Raw genomic sequence first — 18,903 nt, forward strand, 5'->3', positions numbered from 1 at the left:
CCAGCCATCTTCTTCAGCTGCTGTGAGTTTTACTATTATGTGTATCACATTTCATGCAAATGTGCCATGTTGTATGTTGGGCAGACAATGAGAACAGTCAAGGAGAGATGCAAGAAGCATCAGCAACACACCCGACTAAAACAACCAATCAAATCAATTGTTGCCAAGCATTGCCTCAAATACAGGGAGTTTCAAAATGAATGTAGTGATTTCAAACAGAGGAAACTGCAGGTAGGAATATCAACATGGTAGGAAAAGACATTGCTGCGTAAAGAAGACATGTTAAATTGCAGACAGGCATAATTAGGACACTTACATAAAGCTTTCGGCCACAGCCTTCATCAGTAAGAGAGAGACACACACTATTCATACACACAAGTATGCACGCCTCATGCCCATATGACCACCAACTCCAGCCTCTCGAACCAGAATTCAGCATCATGTGTGATGCAAGCAGCAATCTGAAGGGAGTGGGGAAGGGGAAGGTATATGAGTGTAGGGGTGGGAGAGAGACGAACACTGTCTGGTGGAGTGTGCAGGGACTAAACTGCCAACAGGTGCAGAGTCAGGAGGTTGTGGGGCAGGGAGGTGGGGTGGGGGGTGGGGGGGAGCAACAAAAGAGGAGAGGAGCAGGGAAAGACAGGTGGATGCATTTGCAGAGGGCTGCAAATAAACAGGGTCGGAGATGAGAATGGGGAATTGATGACAGGACACAGAGGGAGGAAACTGTTGGGTGGAGGGTGTAGGGACAGTACATTACCATAGGTTGAGGCCAGGATAATTATGGAAGTGGAGAATTTGTTGTAAAGATAACTCCCCAGCACGCAGTTCAGAAAAGATGGTGATGGAGGGAAGGATTCAGATGACTCGGGTTGTGAAGCAGTCTCTGAAATCAAGTGTGTTATGTTCAGCACCATTTGTTGTGTCACAACAGGGTGATCTACTTCACTCTTGGCCACAGTCTGGCAGTAAACAGGTGTTTGGTAGTCATAACAACATAAAAGCCTGTGCCATGACTGCAGCAAAGCTGGTAAATGACATGGCTGATCTAATGGGTGGCCTGGCCCATGATGAGGTAGGATAGATCTGGGCTGGAATAGGAAGTGCTCTGAGAGTGGATTGGGCAGGTTTTGCACCTGTCTCTTCCACAAAGATTTATTTATTTATTTATTGATCCAAGAATCAGTTTCGTACATTGTTTGTACATGTGATACAGGACAGTGGTAAACCTAGATAGTTTACAATACAGTAGTCATTTTAACTACATTGTTGACATAATAAAAATGCATAACAATGTAGGATGGTGTACTACATTGCTTCTACATGTGATAAGAGCAGTTATTAAGTGAGGCAACATGATAAGCACAATGTAAACTACACTCCAGGAAATGGAAAAAAGAACACATTGACACCGGTGTGTCAGACCCACCATACTTGCTCCAGACGCTGCGAGAGGGCTGTACAAGCAATGATCACACGCACGGCACAGCGGACACACCAGGAACCGCGGTGTTGGCCGTCGAATGGCGCTAGCTGCGCAGCATTTGTGCACCGCCGCCGTCAGTGTCAGCCAGTTTGCCGTGGCATACGGAGCTCCATCGCAGTCTTTAACACTGGTAGCATGCCGCGACAGTGTGGACGTGAACCGTATGTGCAGTTGATGGACTTTGAGCGAGGGCGTATAGTGGGCATGCGGGAGGCCGGGTGGACGTACCGCCGAATTGCTCAACACTTGGGGCGTGAGGTCTCCACAGTACATCGATGTTGTCGCCAGTGGTCGGCGGAAGGTGCATGTGCCCGTCGACCTGGGACCGGACCGCAGCGACGCACGGATGCACGCCAAGACCATAGGACCCTACGCAGTGCCGTAGGGGACCGCACCGCCACTTCCTAGCAAATTAGGGACACTGTTGCTCCTGGGGTATCGGCGAGGACCATTCGCAACCGTCTCCATGAAGCTGGGCTACGGTCCCGCACACCGTTAGGCCGTCTTCCGCTCACGCCCCAACATCGTGCAGCCTGCCTCCAGTGGTGTCGCGACAGGCGTGAATGGAGGGACGAATGGAGACGTGTCGTCTTCAGCGATGAGAGTCGCTTCTGCCTTGGTGCCAATGATGGTCGTATGCGTGTTTGGCGCCGTGCAGGTGAGCGCCACAATCAGGACTGCATACGACCGAGGCACACAGGGCCAACACCCGGCATCATGGTGTGGGGAGTGATCTCCTACACTGGCCGTACACCACTGGTGATCGTCGAGGGGACACTGAATAGTGCACGGTACATCCAAACCATCATCGAACCCATCGTTCTACCATTCCTAGACCGGCTAGGGAACTTGCTGTTCCAACAGGACAATGCACGTCCGCATGTATCCCGTGCCACCCAACGTGCTCTAGAAGGTGTAAGTCAACTACCCTGGCCAGCAAGATCTCCGGATCTGTCCCCCATTGAGCATGTTTGGGACTGGATGAAGCGTCGTCTGACGCGGTCTGCACGTCCAGCACGAACGCTGGTCCAACTGAGGCACCAGGTAGAAATGGCATGGCAAGCCGTTCCACAGGACTACATCCAGCATCTCTACGATCGTCTCCATGGGAGAATAGCAGCCTGCATTGCTGCGAAAGGTGGATATACACTGTACTAGTGCTGACATTGTGCATGCTCTGTTGCCTGTGTCTATGTGCCTGTGGTTCTGTCAGTGTGATCATGTGATGTATCTGACCCCAGGAATGTGTCAATAAAGTTTCCCCTTCCTGGGACAATGAATTCACGGTGTTCTTATTTCAATTTCCAGGAGTGTATATTATGAATTGACAATTAGTGAAATTTGATAAATGAGGTTTACTTCTTATGATGTTTCATAAATTCAGACAAGAATAGAAGCAGTGGTCAAGCAAGAACTGTTTTAACTTTATTTTAAATGCATTTAATGTTGGTATGCATTGAAATTAGATTAAACTTATACATGTAAATATAATGCAAATACCTTGTGCAGCATCAAGGACAAATTTTTGTATCTTATTAGATAATAATGATCTACAATATATTACACCATTCCTGTTAGTTATGTAAACTGTATATGTACACAAATGATGACATCAATTGCATTTTTAATGCCTAAAGATGGATAATAAAATAAATAAAATAAATAAATTATACAACATAGCTCCAGAATGATTCACTCCTCTTTTGCATAAGTTTGTATTTACTGAGTTCCTGTGTAGGTTCATCTTCTGTCTAGTTTCATATGTGTGTATATCATAGTTGTGTTTGAAGAGATTTTCCTTTTTTTTTTAAGACACTCCTTTTTGTGAAAATTAGTATTTCGTATATATACACAGGGCAGTGGCAATATTTTCAGAGTTTTAAAAAGGGGTCTACAGGAATCCTTATATTTAGGTTTTTTTTTATCACCTGACAATCTTTTTCTGTATTTTAAATGTTTTTGTAGTATTTGTGGAATTACCCCAAAAAATTATTCCGTACGTAAGTAATGACTGTACACTACAATGATATTTGTCAGCACTGATGAGCAGCTTGTATTTTGAGTGAGGGTCCTAACAGCATAAGCTAGTGAATTCAGTCTCTTATTTAAATTGTTTAGGTGTACCTTCCACTTCAGATCTGCCTGAACAAGTACACCTAGAAATTTTGTCTGACTGACCTTCAACACATTTCTTCCTTCCATAGTGAAAACAGGTTTTGTGTGGTATGAAAGTTAACTGCCACAGTTTTTTCAGAATTTATGATGAGCCTATTGATCTTGAACCAGTGTCTAAAGGTACACATAACTGATACTGGAGCCTCCTGCAGATTTTCCTCATTCTGTGATTTAATTATAATATTAGTGTCATCTGCAAACAGTACAGTGGTTCCATCATGTATTTTACTAGCCAAGTCTTTTGCATACAGCAGAAATAGGACAGGTTCTAAGACTGACACTTGAGGGACTCCATACTTGATTTTCTGTTCATCACTGTAAAATCTAGAAATTTTTTGTGTTTCACTATCTTTGTGTATTATTTCTGTAATCTGATGATGATTACTGAGGTACGACTGGATCCACTTTTCAGACTGGCCTCTAATTCCATAATTACTCAATTTACACAAGAGAATGCCATGATCAATTACATCAAAGGCTTTACTTAGATCCAGAAATACCCCAGATACACATTGTTTATCATCCACTGCTTTTAATACTTCATTTAAGAGGGCAAAAATTGGTGACTGAGTTGACTTTCCAGCTCTGAACCCATGTTGGGAGTCACTTATCAGCCTCTCCTTATTTAAGAAAACTGTTAATCTTCTAAGGAACATTTTTTCCATAATTTTGCTGAAGTCTGACAAAACTGAAGCTGGCCTACAATTAGCAATATCTCTTTTTGCACCCTTCTTATGCCAAGGTGTTACTTTTGCAGTTTTTAGATTATTTGCAAATACACCACTCTCAAAAGATGAATTTACTATGTCTGTTATTGGTTACACAATAAATGTTGCACTAGCTTTGATAATAGCATCTGGTATCTCATCAACACCCACTGAATATTTATTAGGTAATTCTTTTAGGATTCTTGACAGTTCCTCAGGTGTTGCTGGATACAAGAACAATGTGTTTGAATGAATTTTTTGATCTGAGTGACTGGTTGGCTGTTTGTCATGGTGTGTATTTATTAACTGCTGTGCTATATTTGAGAAATAATTGTTGAAAGCACTAGAAACATGTCTGGGATCAGTTAGTTTATTTTTATTCATAATCAGCTCTATATTACTGTGATTAACTGGCCTGGTACCCATTCCTTTCCTTGTAATTTGACAGGTTGCTTTAGTTTTATTCTTGGAATCACACAATATTTTGTCATTTTCTAGTTTTTTGCTTTTGAAATAACTCGTGTTAGTATTTTTTTGTATCTATTGAAATATGCAATAAAGTCTGGACTGGTATTATGCTTGGAGTACTCATACAATCTCCTTTTATTTTGACATGATTTGTAATCCACTTGTTTGTTTTTTGAGTAGAGTTCAACATAGTTGTTTTCTTGGGAAAAGCCATTTTAAAAATTTTTTGAATGTAGCCATAAACTTCTCATATTTCCCATTGGTCGCATTAGTCATATACATCTTTCCAACTTTCACCCTCTAGGAGAGAACAAAAATATTCTACATTTTTTATACTGAAATTCCTCACAGTGTGTTGTATTTGATTGGGAATTTGGTTTCCTGAAACATACATTGCAAGAATTTGAGCATAGCGATTGCTAAAACCCATGTTTACAACTTGCATATTATAGGCATATTTGCACGTATTTATCAAGATCTGATCAATAATAGATGCAGAGGTAGGTGTTTCTTGAGTTGGTTCAGTTACCGTTGGACTGATGTTGAATGATTGTAGTAAATTTATACTGTCATCTCTGAATTTATTGGATTTCGAGAAATCAATATTAAAGTCACCACATATTGTTCTTGGGAAAGTGAATTTCTTCCAAGAGTTCCTCCATGTGATTGTAAAACACTTATTTGTCTCCATCTGGTGAACTGTATACACAAATAATAACTGCATTTTGCCTTGATAGTTCAGCAATAGAGAGTTCTATATCTTTTTCACAGAACTGTTTATGGTATTTAGTTACACTATTGAATTCAATATTTTCTTTAACATATACACAAGTACCCCCATGACTTGATATTTTCCTACAAAACATGCTTGAAAGTTTGAACTGAACAAGGTATGTTTGCTCTAACATATCTTGATCCTTGTGACAAAAGATCGTGGTTGGGGGTGGCGTAGGGATGGACTAGGTTTTTTTGGAGGTTGGGTGTGTGGTAGAAGGGTGAGTAGGATGTCTTTCATTTCAAGGCATGATGAAAGGTAATCAAAGCATTGGCAAAGGATGCGGTTCAGTTGTTCCAGTCCAGGGTGGTATTGGGTGAAGGGGGCACTCCTATGTGTCTGGTTCTTGGGGTTGGTGGGAGGATTGAGGGTGTGAAGGGAAATGGCATGGGGGATCTGTTTGCGGACTACATCTGGGGGATAGCACCTGTGTGAGAAGGCCTTGGTGAGACCCTCAGCATACTGAGCAAGAGAGTTTTTGTCACTGTGGATACACTGTTCCCAGGTGGCTAGGCTGTATGACAGGGATTTTTTGGCATGAAAGAGATGACAGCACGTACTTTTGATGACTGGTGGGTTTAATGTGGACAGAGGTGCCAGATGGAGCCATCAAAGAGTAGTAGTTCACCATCTAGGAAGGTGGCATGCTGAGTTGAGGACCAACATGTGAAGTGGATGGGAGAGTAGGTGTTGAGGTTATGGAGGAATGAAGGTAGGGTGTCTTGGCTCTGAGTCCAAATCATGAAGATATCATCTATGAACCTGAACCAGACTATGGGTTTGGTGTTTGGAATGCTGGGACAGTCTCCTCTAGGCAGCCCATAAAAAGAATGGCATAAGAGGATCTCATGCAGGTGCCCATGGCTGTGCTGCAGAATTATTTATATGTCTTCCCTTCAAATGAGACATAGTTGTGGGTTAGTATAAAGTTAGTAAGGTGTATGAGGAATGTGGTATGGGTTTGGAGTCTGAAGGACATTTAGAAATGTAGTGTTCAATAGCATTAAGACCATGGGCATGAGGGATGTTGGTGTATAGGGATGTGGCATCAACAGTTACAAGTACAGATGCACAAGATAAAGGGGTGGGGATGCTGCAGAGTTGGTGAAGAATTGGTTGGTATCTTTGCCATGGGAGGCTAGATTACAGGTAATTGGTTGGAGGTGTTGTCAATGAGGGCTGAAATTCTTTCAGTGAGAGCACAATAACCAGCCACAAAGGGATGTCCAGGATTGTTAGGTTTGTGGACTATTGGGAGCATGTAGAAGGTGGGTGTGCAGGGTGTCATAGGGGTTAGGAGGGGAATGGATTCAGGTAGGAAGTTCTGGGAAGGACCTGAGGCTTTAAGCAGGGATTAGAGTTTGTGTTGGACTTCTGAGATGGGATCAATCTGGCACAGTTTATAGGTGGAGGAGTCAGATAACTGGTGGAGGCCTTCTGACAGGTAGACACTGTGATTCATAACAACAGTGGTGGAACCTTTGTCTGCAGGTAGGATGATTAGATGAGGATTTGTTTCGAGGTTGTGTATGGTTTCTCTTTCGTGTACTGAAAGGTTGGTGTTCTGAGGAAGGGGCTTGAGGAAGGATGGTGAGGCTAAGTTGGAGGTAAGGAATTACTGGAAGGTGACCGGTAGGTGTGGATCCAAGAGATGTTCGGCATGACCCATGAGTCTGCCAACTGGTCCAAATTGATGGTCAGCCCAGTTACTGCTTGAACTGAGGTTGATCTCACACCTGTGATCGAGTGGAAGGTCACCTGGGGGCAGGCGGGCTACAAAAGCCAAATGTAAGGGGCCAAATGTAAGGCCTTCCAGGTGCTATCTATGGCTGACAATGTCCCTCAGCCAGACGCAGTCACCTGTCCTGTTTCAGAAGAAACCTCTCATCTTGCAAGATCCGGGCAGTCACAGAGAGCGGAATAATTGGCAGCTGCGCAATCCAATATTAGGTGCATTATGGGCTCCTTTGGGGACGTGGCTGCCAAGGAGAGGAAGAAAGCTAATGTATCCTCATTATGCATACAGGGGGGGAGTCATTCCAGGTGTGATATGGGCCCTTCCAGATGCCATGTAGCATGGTACAGCCTACTGCAGGTGGTGGTTTATGTTGGTAACAATGATGTGTGTCTCTTTGGATCACATGAGATTCTCTCTGGTTTTGAGCGGCTAACTGAAGTGGTAAAGGCTGTCTTGCTTGTGAGATGAAAACAGAGCTCACCATTTGCAGTATAATCAACAGCACTGATTGTGGATCTCTGGTAGAGAGCCGAGTGGAGGGTCTGAATCAGAGACTCAAACAGTTCTGTGACTGTGTAGGATATGGATTCCTTGACTTGCAGTGCTGGGTGGTGGAGTTTCAGGTTCCACTAAATAGGTGAGGAGTCTATTACATGCAGGAGGCAGCTACATGTGTAGCAGGGGACTGTGTGGCATGGATTGGGCAGTTTTGTGGGTTAGAGGACCTCAGGGAAACACAGAAAGCCTTCAGTCTCAAAGGGTGCAGGACGAACACAGGAAAAATGTAAATCCAGGAATCATCAGTGTAACAGTTGTAAATTGTCATCACTGTGTTGGGAAAGACCACAGTGCTAACAGAAAGAAGTGATGCTCAAATCTTTCTTGGCACTGAAAGCTAGCTAAAGCCAGAGGTAAGTGCAGCCAAAACTTTTGCAAAAGATTTAATGTTGTTCAGAAAGGATAGGATAAATACAATTGGCAGTGCCATGTTTGTTGCTGTTAGAAGTGGTTTATATTGTAGCAAAATTGAAGTAGATAGTTCCTATGAGTTAGTATGGGTAGGTCATTTTTGGCAATTGGAATGAAATAATAATTGAATCCTTTTACCAACCTCCCAACTCAGATGATACAATTGCTGAAAGGTTCGAAGAAAACTTGAGTCTACTTTCAAACACATAACTGACTCATGCAATTATAGTTGGTGGGGACTTCCATTTACCCTTGATATGTTGGTGAAGATACGTGTTTAATTCCGAAAGTATGTATAAAAAATCATCCGAAGTTGTGCTAAACACATTATCTGGAAATGACTTAGAGCAATTAGTTCAATGAGCCTACTCACATAGTAAATGGTTGTGAAAACACACTTGACCTCCTTGCAACAAAAAATCTTAAGCTAATAGCAACCATTAAAATGGATACAGGGGTTAGTGAACACAGGGTTGTCATAGCGAGACTGAATACCGTAACTCCAAAATCCTTCAAAATATATGAAAAATATATGTATTCAAACAAGCAGATAAAAATTTGCTTTACTCCTTCCTGAGAGACAATCTCCACTTCTTCTAAATTGACTATGTAAGTGCAGACCAGATGTGGCTTGCATTTAAAGAAATAGTATCAACAGCAATTGAGAGATGTATACCAAATAAATTAATAAATAATGGAGCTGATACCCCATGGTTCACAAAACATGTCAGAACACTGTCACAGAAACAATGCAAAGAACATGTCAAATTTGAATGAACACCAATCTCCTAAGATTGGCAATCTTTTACAGAAGCTCAAAATTTAGAGCAGACTTCAACATAGGATGTGTACAACAAGTTTCCACAATGAAAGTTTGTCTTGAAACCTGACAGAAAATCCAAAGAGATTCTGGCCGTACATAAAGTATGCTAATGGCAAAACACTATCAATGCCTTCTCTGTGGGATATCAGTGGAAATACTATAAATGACGATGCCACTAAAGCAGAGTTACTAATCACATTTTTCTGAAATTTCTTCACCAAAGAAGACAAAGTAAATATTCTAAATGATTAATGGAAAATCTCATATAAGATGTGAAACAAATACTAACAAAGAGATAGAGGGGCTGGCCAGTACTTACCTCAGCTCAGTACAGCCGATAGATACACATAAAACAGAACTGAAAATTTACATTCCTAGCTTTCGGAACTTTGTTCCTTCATCAGGGAGGAGAGAGGGGAAAAAAGGGAAGAAGGGAAAGTGGATTCAGTTACTCACAACCCAGGTTATGAAGCAACAGGGAAAGGTAAACAGGGAGGGTAGCAAGGATGGAGGCATGGTTGTCAGAGGGAAGCCAAAGATATTCTACTGTAAGTACTGTGCCAGCTTCAAACCAAAGAGGATGCATACAGAAGTAAAGAGGTATATAGTATAAAGATAAACACAACTATGTAGGATGAAAAGATGCGTGAATGGCTAAAGAGGAAAGGGAAAGAGGAGAAGACTGAAGAGTGAATGGGAGTGAGGTTGTTTAACGTAGGTTCAGTCCAGGGGGATGGCGGGATGAAAGGATGTGTTGGAGTGCAAGTTCCCATCTCCGCAGTTCAGAGGGACTGGTGTTGGGTGGGAGAAGCCAAATGGCACATACGGTGTAGCAGGTTCCTAGGTCCCTAGAATTATGCTGGAGGGCATGCTCCGCTACTGGGTATTGGGCATCTCCTAGGCGGACAGTTCGTCTGTGTCTGTTCATGCGCTCAGCCAGTTTGGTTGTTGTCATGCCGATGTAAAAGGCTGTGCAGTGCAGGCATGTCAGTTGATAAATGACATGTGTAGTTTCACACGTAGCCCTGCCTTGAATTGTGTATGTTTTACCAGTAGCGGGGCTGGAGTAGGTGGTTGTGGGAGGATGGATGGGGCAGGTTTTGCAGCGGGGTCGGTTACAGGGGTAGGAACCGCTGGGTAGAGAAGGTAGTCTGGGAATATTGTAGGGTTTAACAAGGATGTTACGGAGGTTAGGGGGGCGACGAAAGGCAACTCTGGGTGGTGTGGGGAGAATTTTGTCAAGGGATGATCTCATTTCAGGGGCTGACTTGCACTCCAACACATCCTTTCATCCCGCCATCCCCCTGGACTGAACCTACGTTAAACAACCTCACTCCCATTCACTCTTCAGTCTTCTCCTCTTTCCCTTTCCTCTTTAGCCATTCACACATCTTTTCATCCTACATAGTTGTGTTTATCTTTATACTATATACCTCTTTACTTCTGTATGCATCCTCTTTGGTTTGAAGCTGGCACAGTACTTACAGTAGAATATCTTTGGCTTCCCTCTGACAACCATGCCTCCATCCTTGCTACCCTCGCTGTTTACCTTTCCCTGTTGCTTCATAACCTGGGTTGTGAGTAACTGAATCCACTTTCCCTTCTTCCCTTTTTTCCCCTCTCTCCTCCCTGATGAAGGAACAAAGTTCCGAAAGCTAGGAATGTAAATTTTCAGTTCTGTTTTATGTGTATCTATCGGGTGTACTGAGCTGAGGTAAGTACTGGCCAGCCCCTCTATCTCTTTGTTAGTATTTGTTTCACATCTTATATGAGATTTTCCATTAATCATTTAGATCACCTATATGGTCCACATCCTTAATTGTTTTGTCCCTTTTGTTAGCTATCACTTACGTCTGTCATCTTAACACTTTCTCTTCTTCAGTGTTTTAAATATACATAAATAAATATTTTCGTCACCAACTGTGCTAGTTTCATCTTCCTCCTATTATCTTGTTCCGTTTATAGTCCTCTTCTCTTTTTTATTTATTGATTTATTTATTCAACATTCCATAGTTTTAATGTTCGTTATTCGCTGTTTCCCAGCCAACAATCACTGCCAACAATCTCTTCCACACCTACCAGTATCATCCATTTCCGTCGATTTCTTGTTGCTGGCGATATTTTTGTGCCATTGGCTATCTTTCTCTGCCACAAGAAAATTTTTTTGGGACATTTCTGCCCCACCCGCGATCTTTTTTGCGGCACGCGCGATCGCTTTTGTGGCACGCGCGATCTTTTTTCGCCACTCGCTATCTCTGTTTTTGAGCTACGTGTGTTCTTTTTCCCCTGATCTGGACATACTTGCTTGGTCTGGTCAACTTTTTCCGTATTTTTCTTATTTAGTGGTCTTCCTTTGGTATTGAACATTACCAACACAATTTCTTTCCTTCTCGTCCTTCCCTCCGTGTTTTACTCCTTCTTATGATTACTATTTCAACTTTAGTTATTTAATTTTCCTACCCACCAGTTACCCACTATGTACTCTAATCCTATACCACATTATTTACATTCATTCCGGAAACATGCATTCACCGTAGCCAAACTGCAATCCCACATACTTTTCCTCCAGTCCTGCTTAACCTTTGGAATTACCCCTAAAGGGCTTACCTTAAAAGTTCCCATCTCCGGGTGCAATTCCTCCTTCCACCAGTCTCTCCTGGACTTCCAGAACCTTCAATCCTTAGCCCTTACCCAACTTGTCCTGAATCTCTACACTACTTCATGTAACCACCACTACCAACAGCTCCTATCTCTCTTCAAAGTCCTCCACCTCTCAAACCCTTGCTTGGAGAACACACTGAGGAACATCATCCTAGAAGCCAGCTGCAAACTTGAGTTCTATGCCACACACCACCTGAAAAAACTATCCACAGTGCTAGTGCAACACCTAAGAAGTGGGGTCCCTCTCCCTATCCCTCACAAACACCAAGCACAACAGAACCTTCAACAAACCCCCCTCATAGCCAACAAACCTAGCCTAGCCACCCTACTCAATCTCCCCATCCCAGCACATACCCCACACAGACCAAATCTCAACTATAACCACAGTCAAATGCCACATATCACCAGTCCCAATTCAGTCCTAAACCTCTCATCCAGATCCCTCTCTCCTTCAGAGACATCTGTTCTATCAAAAGGCTTAACCTTTAGCCCCACACCTAAATTCAACCACACTGCCCTGGTTAAAGATCTCCTCTCATTCACCCGGAACCTCAACTGGAAATATCACTTCACTACCCAAACACAGCCCCCAAGTACTAGACCCAGTGTTGAACCCTGTCTAGAACAGTTCCGACTGCCTTCTCAAAGGGATCCTCCTCCCCTCCCCCAAAACCATCCCTTGCAGACATTTCAGGAATTCCTCACATCCAGTGTTGCCTCCCAGTCCTTCTTGAAGAACATCCCGACAACCCCCAACATCACCCCAGCTGAATCCCGTGCCATTAAGGAGCTGAAAATAGACCGCTCTATTGTCATCCTCCTGGCGGATAAAGGCTCCACAACTGTCGTACTTGACCGTGTGGAGTATGTGGCAGAAGGACTGCGTCAACTCTCTGACACCTCAACCTACAAAGCTGTTACCCAGGATTCCATTCCCTCCATCCAGACTGAGCTGCAAAAAATCCTAAAAATCCAAGGTCCCTCACAAGGCCTCACAACGGCTTCCATAGACTTACTCACTCCACCTGAACCACGTACCCCTACCTTCTACCTATTACCCAAAATCCACAAAGAGAACCATCCTGGCCGTCCCATTGTAGCAGGCTTCAAATCCCCAACCGAACGTATCTCAGCTCTGGTAGACCGGCACCTACAACCTATCACCCGCAGACTCCCATCCTACATCAAAGACACAAACCACTTCCTAGAACGCCTCAAATCCATTCCCACTCCTCTCCCACCTGAAACCTTTCTTGTCACCATAGATGCTACATCCCTTTACACAAACATCCCACATACCCATGGTCTCTCTGCCCTTGAGCACTACCTCTCCCAACGCCCACCCAAAGATCTTCCAAAAACCTCGTTCCTTATCACACTTACCAACTTCATCCTCACCCATAATTACTTCACTTTTGAAGGCCAGACCTACAAACAAATCAGGGGAACGGCCATGGGAACCAGGATGGCTCCCTCCTATGCCAACCTCTTCATGGGCTGCATGGAGGAGGCTTTCCTGAAGACCCAACAGCTGCTTCCCCTGGCCTGGTATAGGTTTATAGATGACATCTTTGTGGTCTGGACTCATGGTGAAGAAACACTCCTTAATTTCCTCCATAACCTCAACTCCTTTTCGAATCTGAATTTCACCTGGTCCTTCTCCAAAACCCAAGCCACCTTCCTGGATGTTTACCTTCATCTTGTTGAAGCTCACATCCACACCTCTGTCCATATCAAACCCACAAACAAACAACAGTACCTTCACTTTGATAGCTGCCATCCTTTCCACATCAAACGCTCCCTTCCCTACAGCCTAGGTATTCGTGGCAAACGTATCTGCTCCAGTGACGAATTCCTCAACAACTACACCAATAACCTGACCAGTGCTTTCCTCTCCCGCAACTATCCTGCAACCTTGTCCACAAACAGATTTCCCGAGCAATACATTCCTCCCCGTCCAACAACAATGTTCCTACCCCCAGACCACACAGAAGCATCCCCCTTGTCACCCAATATTATCCTGGCCTCGAAAACATCAACAAATTACTCCGCCAGGGATATGACTTTCTCAAGTCAACCCCTGAAATGAGATCATCCCTTGACAAAATTCTCCCCACACCACCCAGAGTTGCCTTTCGTCGCCCCCCTAACCTCCGTAACATCCTTGTTAAACCCTACAATATTCCCAGACTACCTTCTCTACCCAGCGGTTCCTACCCCTGTAACCGACCCCGCTGCAAAACCTGCCCCATGCATCCTCCCACAACCACCTACTCCAGCCCCGCTACTGGTAAAACATACACAATTCAAGGCAGGGCTACGTGTGAAACTACACATGTCATTTATCAACTGACATGCCTGCACTGCACAGCCTTTTACATCGGCATGACAACAACCAAACTGGCTGAGCGCATGAACGGACACAGACGAACTGTCCGCCTAGGAGATGCCCAATACCCAGTAGCGGACCATGCCCTCCAGCATAATTCTAGGGACCTAGGAACCTGCTACACCGTATGTGCCATTTGGCTTCTCCCACCCAACACCAGTCCCTCTGAACTGCGGAGATGGGAACTTGCACTCCAAAACATCCTTTCATCTCGCCATCCCCCTGGACTGAACCTACGTTAAACAACCTCACTCCCATTCACTCTTCAGTCTTCTCCTCTTTCCCTTTCCTCTTTAGCCATTCACGCATCTTTTCATCCTACATAGTTGTGTTTATCTTTATACTATATACCTCTTTACTTCTGTATGCATCCTCTTTGGTTTGAAGCTGGCACAGTACTTACAGTAGAATATCTTTGGCTTCCCTCTGACAACCATGCCTCCATCCTTGCTACCCTCCCTGTTTACCTTTCCCTGTTGCTTCATAACCTGGGTTGTAAGTAACTGAATCCACTTTCCCTTCTTCCCTTTTTTCCCCTCTCTCCTCCCTGATGAAGGAACAAAGTTCCGAAAGCTAGGAATGTAAATTTTCAGTTCTGTTTTATGTGTATCTATCGGCTGTACTGAGCTGAGGTAAGTACTGGCCAGCCCCTCTATCTCTTTGAAAGTAAATATTCTAGAATTTGAATCAAGAATAACTGTCAATGTAGGTAACGTAAGAGGTAGATATCCTTGGAGTAGTAAAGCAACTTAAATCACACAATAAAATCAAATTTTCTGGTCCAGAATGAATACCAATTGGGTTCCTTTCAGAGTATGCTGTTGCAATATCTCCATACTTAGCAATAATATACAACTACTCACTCAATGAAAGATCTTGCCCAAAGACTGGAAAGTTGCACAGGTCATGTCAATATTCAAGAAAGATAATGGGAGTAATCCACTAAATTACAGGCCCATGTCATTAATGTTAATACGCAGCAGGATTTTGGAACATATACTGTGTTTGAACATTTTAGTTTACCTCATAAAGAACGATCTAATGACACACAGTCAACACAGATTTAGAAAACATTGTTCTTGTGAAACAAAATTAGGTCTTTACTCACATGAAGTGTTGAGTGCTATCAACAAGGGATTACAAATTAATTCCATATTGCTAGATTTCCAGAAAGCTTTTGACTCTACACTTCACAAGCAGCTTTTAATCAAATTGCATGCTTATAGAATATTGTCTCAGTTATGTGACTGGATTCATGATTTGCTGTCAGAAAGGTCACATTTCATAGTAATTGATGGAAAGCCATTGAGTAAAACAGAAGTGATTTCTGGCATTCCTCAAGGTAGTGTTACAAGTCCTCTGTTGATTTAGGAGACAATTTGATCAGCCATTTAAGGTTGTTTACAGATGATGCTGTCATTTATCACCTAGTAAAGTCATCAGAAGATCAAAACAAATTGCAAAACAATTTAGAAAAGATACCTGAATGGTGTGAAAATTGACCCTAAATAATGAAAAGTGTGAGGTCATCCACTTGAGTGCTAAAACTAACCTGTTAAATTTTGGTTACACAATAAATCAATCAAATCTAAAGAACGTAAATTCAACTAAATGCTTAATAATTACAATTGCAAATAACTTAAATTGCCAAGAACAAATAGGAAATGTGTGGGGAAGGCAAACCAAAGACTGTGTTTTACTGGCAGAACACTTAGAAGATATAACAGATCTGCTAAAGAGACTGCCTACACTACGCTTGTTCATCCTCTTTTGGAGTATTGCTGCATGGTGTGGAATCCTTACCAGACAGGATTAATGGGCAGCACATTTTGTATTATCAAGAAATAGAAGGGTTAGTGTCATGGACATGGTACAGAGCATGGGGTAGACATCATGAAACCAAGGTGTTTCTTGTTGTGGCGGAATTTTCTCATGAAATTTCAAACACCAACTTTCTCCACTGAATGTGAAAATATTTTGTTGACACCAACCTACATAAGGAAAATTATCATCATAATGAAATAAGGGAAATAGAGCTCACATGGGAAGATACAGGTGCTTGTTTTTTCTGCATGCTTTTCAAGAGTGGAATAACAGAGAATTATTGTGAAGATGGTTCGATGAATGCTCTGTCAGGCACTTAAGTGTGATTTGCAGGGTTGTTATGTAGATGTAAATGCAGATTTAGATGTAGATGTGCAGCCTGGCCATGCCAGAAAATCACAGTTTATGGCTCAGAAACACAAAAGACAACAGTAAGAAAGATGCACTTCCATCAGAAAACTTCTCCAGCTGCCTGCACAGGAAAGGTGTTAGAGACTCAACTGAAACACCAGTTTTTCAACTAATGTCACCAGTATACTCTACACTCATGTCAAAAAGTGCATAACTCGTAAAATAGTCATGGAATTCTTAAGCAAATGCAGACTACACAAATAAGTTACTATGTGCTATTATAAATTTTTTGCATTCAGATGTGTTATTAATGTAACATGATACTGGTTGCATACTATATACACCAACTGTCATTAAAATTAAGTGAAAAGAAATAGTAGACAAAAATGTTATCTTCTTGTCTGTGATCACATGTTGCTACATGTAGATGCTTCACCAGAGGCAAAACAATAATAAGCTTCGACACACAATCAATATACAAACTCAGCAGAAACAGTGTAGCAGTTTAATTATATTTCCTGGTAATGTAAGCAACTCTTTCCTGAGAATACATATTCTCTAAGTAAGAGTAATCAAATATAAAAATGTAAGAAAGTTTCAGTCGCTATTAGGCTTTGGAACAACAATCATCATTACAATACCAAATTAATTTACTTATTTACAGTTACAGTAGCAGTTGAATGTGACAGTGTTTTGAGGGACATCTCATCGACGACCACATTTCTTGGGCTGACAGGGCCATGGTTCATCTGCAGGATTAGACAGAAGCCTCTCACCCTCTTTCACAAAAATACATCTGTCATACGGGACCAACTTGCGACATCTTCCACCAGGGATTCCTCCTCTGAACCGTATTGTGGCTCTTTCCAAATTGTCAAGAACCTGAAAAACATCTTCCTGTGTATCTGGCATAGTTACAGATTACAACTTATTACAAAATTTACAAAATCTCTCTCCCTCTCTCTCTCTCACTCACTCACTCACTCACACACACACACACACACACACACACACACACACACACACATAAAAACACAATTGGCATAATTGTGGATGGAATGAGTACTTAATATTTTTACAATATTTTATTTTACATTAGTGATTATTTCTTTTAAAAAATTACTCCTGCAACTGATTTCATATTTCTTTGCACACATGTGGACCAAAAACTCAAGATACAGTGTAAAAGCAATGATCAAGCAAAAGGGTTTTCAGACTCCTATTAAACAAAGACAGAGACTTCATGTTTTTTTTATTTCTGATGGCAGATTGTTGTAAAGTTGAATGACTTGTTTAAATGACTGGATAGGAGTAGGTGGTGGTGGGAAGATGTACTAGACGAGTCTTGCATCTATTTCTATTACAAGGAAATGGGCCACAAGGCAAGGGGTTTGAAGCAGGGATGGAGTAGGGATGGACGAGGACATTGTGTAGGTACAGTGAGTAGCGGAATACCATTGTGGGAGGGGTGGGAATGATAGTGGGTAGGATAGTCCTCATTTCAGGGCATGACGAGAGATAGTAGAAACCCTTGCAAAGAATGTAATTCAGTTGCTACAGTCCTGGGTGGTACTGGTCACAAGGGGAATACTCCTTTGTGGCTGGACAAAGGGACTACGGGAGGTGGTAGTTGACTGGAGAGTTAAGGCACAGGAGATCTGTTTCTGTATCAGGTTGGGACATTATCTCAGTCTGTGAAGGCCCCAGCGAGACCCTTGGTAAATTTGTAGAGGTAGTGCTTGTCACTACAGATGTGACAGCCACAAATGGCTATCTTGTATGGAAGGAACTTCTTGGTATGGAATGGGTGGTAGCTGTCGAAGAGGAGGTATTGGTGTTCGTTGGTAGGTTAAATATGGATGCAGGTACTGATGCAGCCACTGTTGCAGTGGAGGCCAACATTGAGGAAGATAGCTTGGATGGCCTGAGGAGGACCAAGTGAAGCAAATGGGGAAAAGGTGTTGAGGTTCTCGTGGAATGTGGCTAGGGTGTCCTCGCCCTCAATTCAGATCACAAAGATATCATCAATGAATCTGAACATGGAGACGATTATGAGATTTGGGGTGGTTAGGAAGGATCCCTCTAAAGGGTCCATGAATAGATAGGCATAGGATGGTAACATGTGGGTGCCAATTTCCCTACCACAGATTTGTTTGTCAGTGCTGCCTTCAGAAAGTAATTGTAACTGAGGACATAGTTGGACATGGCAGCCAGGAAGGAGGTTGTAGGTATGGAATCAGTTGGATGCTGGGAAAGGTAGTGCTCAATAGTGTCAAGGCCATGGGCATTAGATGTGTCAGTATAAAGGGAGGTGGCATCAATAGCACCAATAGTGATGAGCAGGGTGCCATGTGGTAAAGGAACAGGAACAGTGGAGAGTTGGTGGAAGAAATAGTCAGTGTCTTTTGTCAGGATGTTGTTGTTGTTGTGGTCTTCAGTCCTGAGACTGGTTTGATGCAGCTCTCCATGCTACTCTATCCTGTGCAAGCTTTTTCATCTCCCAGTACCTACTGCAACCTACATCCTTCTGAATCTGC

The sequence above is a fragment of the Schistocerca americana genome, chromosome 7, assembly GCF_021461395.2.
Source record: "Schistocerca americana isolate TAMUIC-IGC-003095 chromosome 7, iqSchAmer2.1, whole genome shotgun sequence".
In the NCBI taxonomy this organism is placed as follows: domain Eukaryota; kingdom Metazoa; phylum Arthropoda; class Insecta; order Orthoptera; family Acrididae; genus Schistocerca; species Schistocerca americana.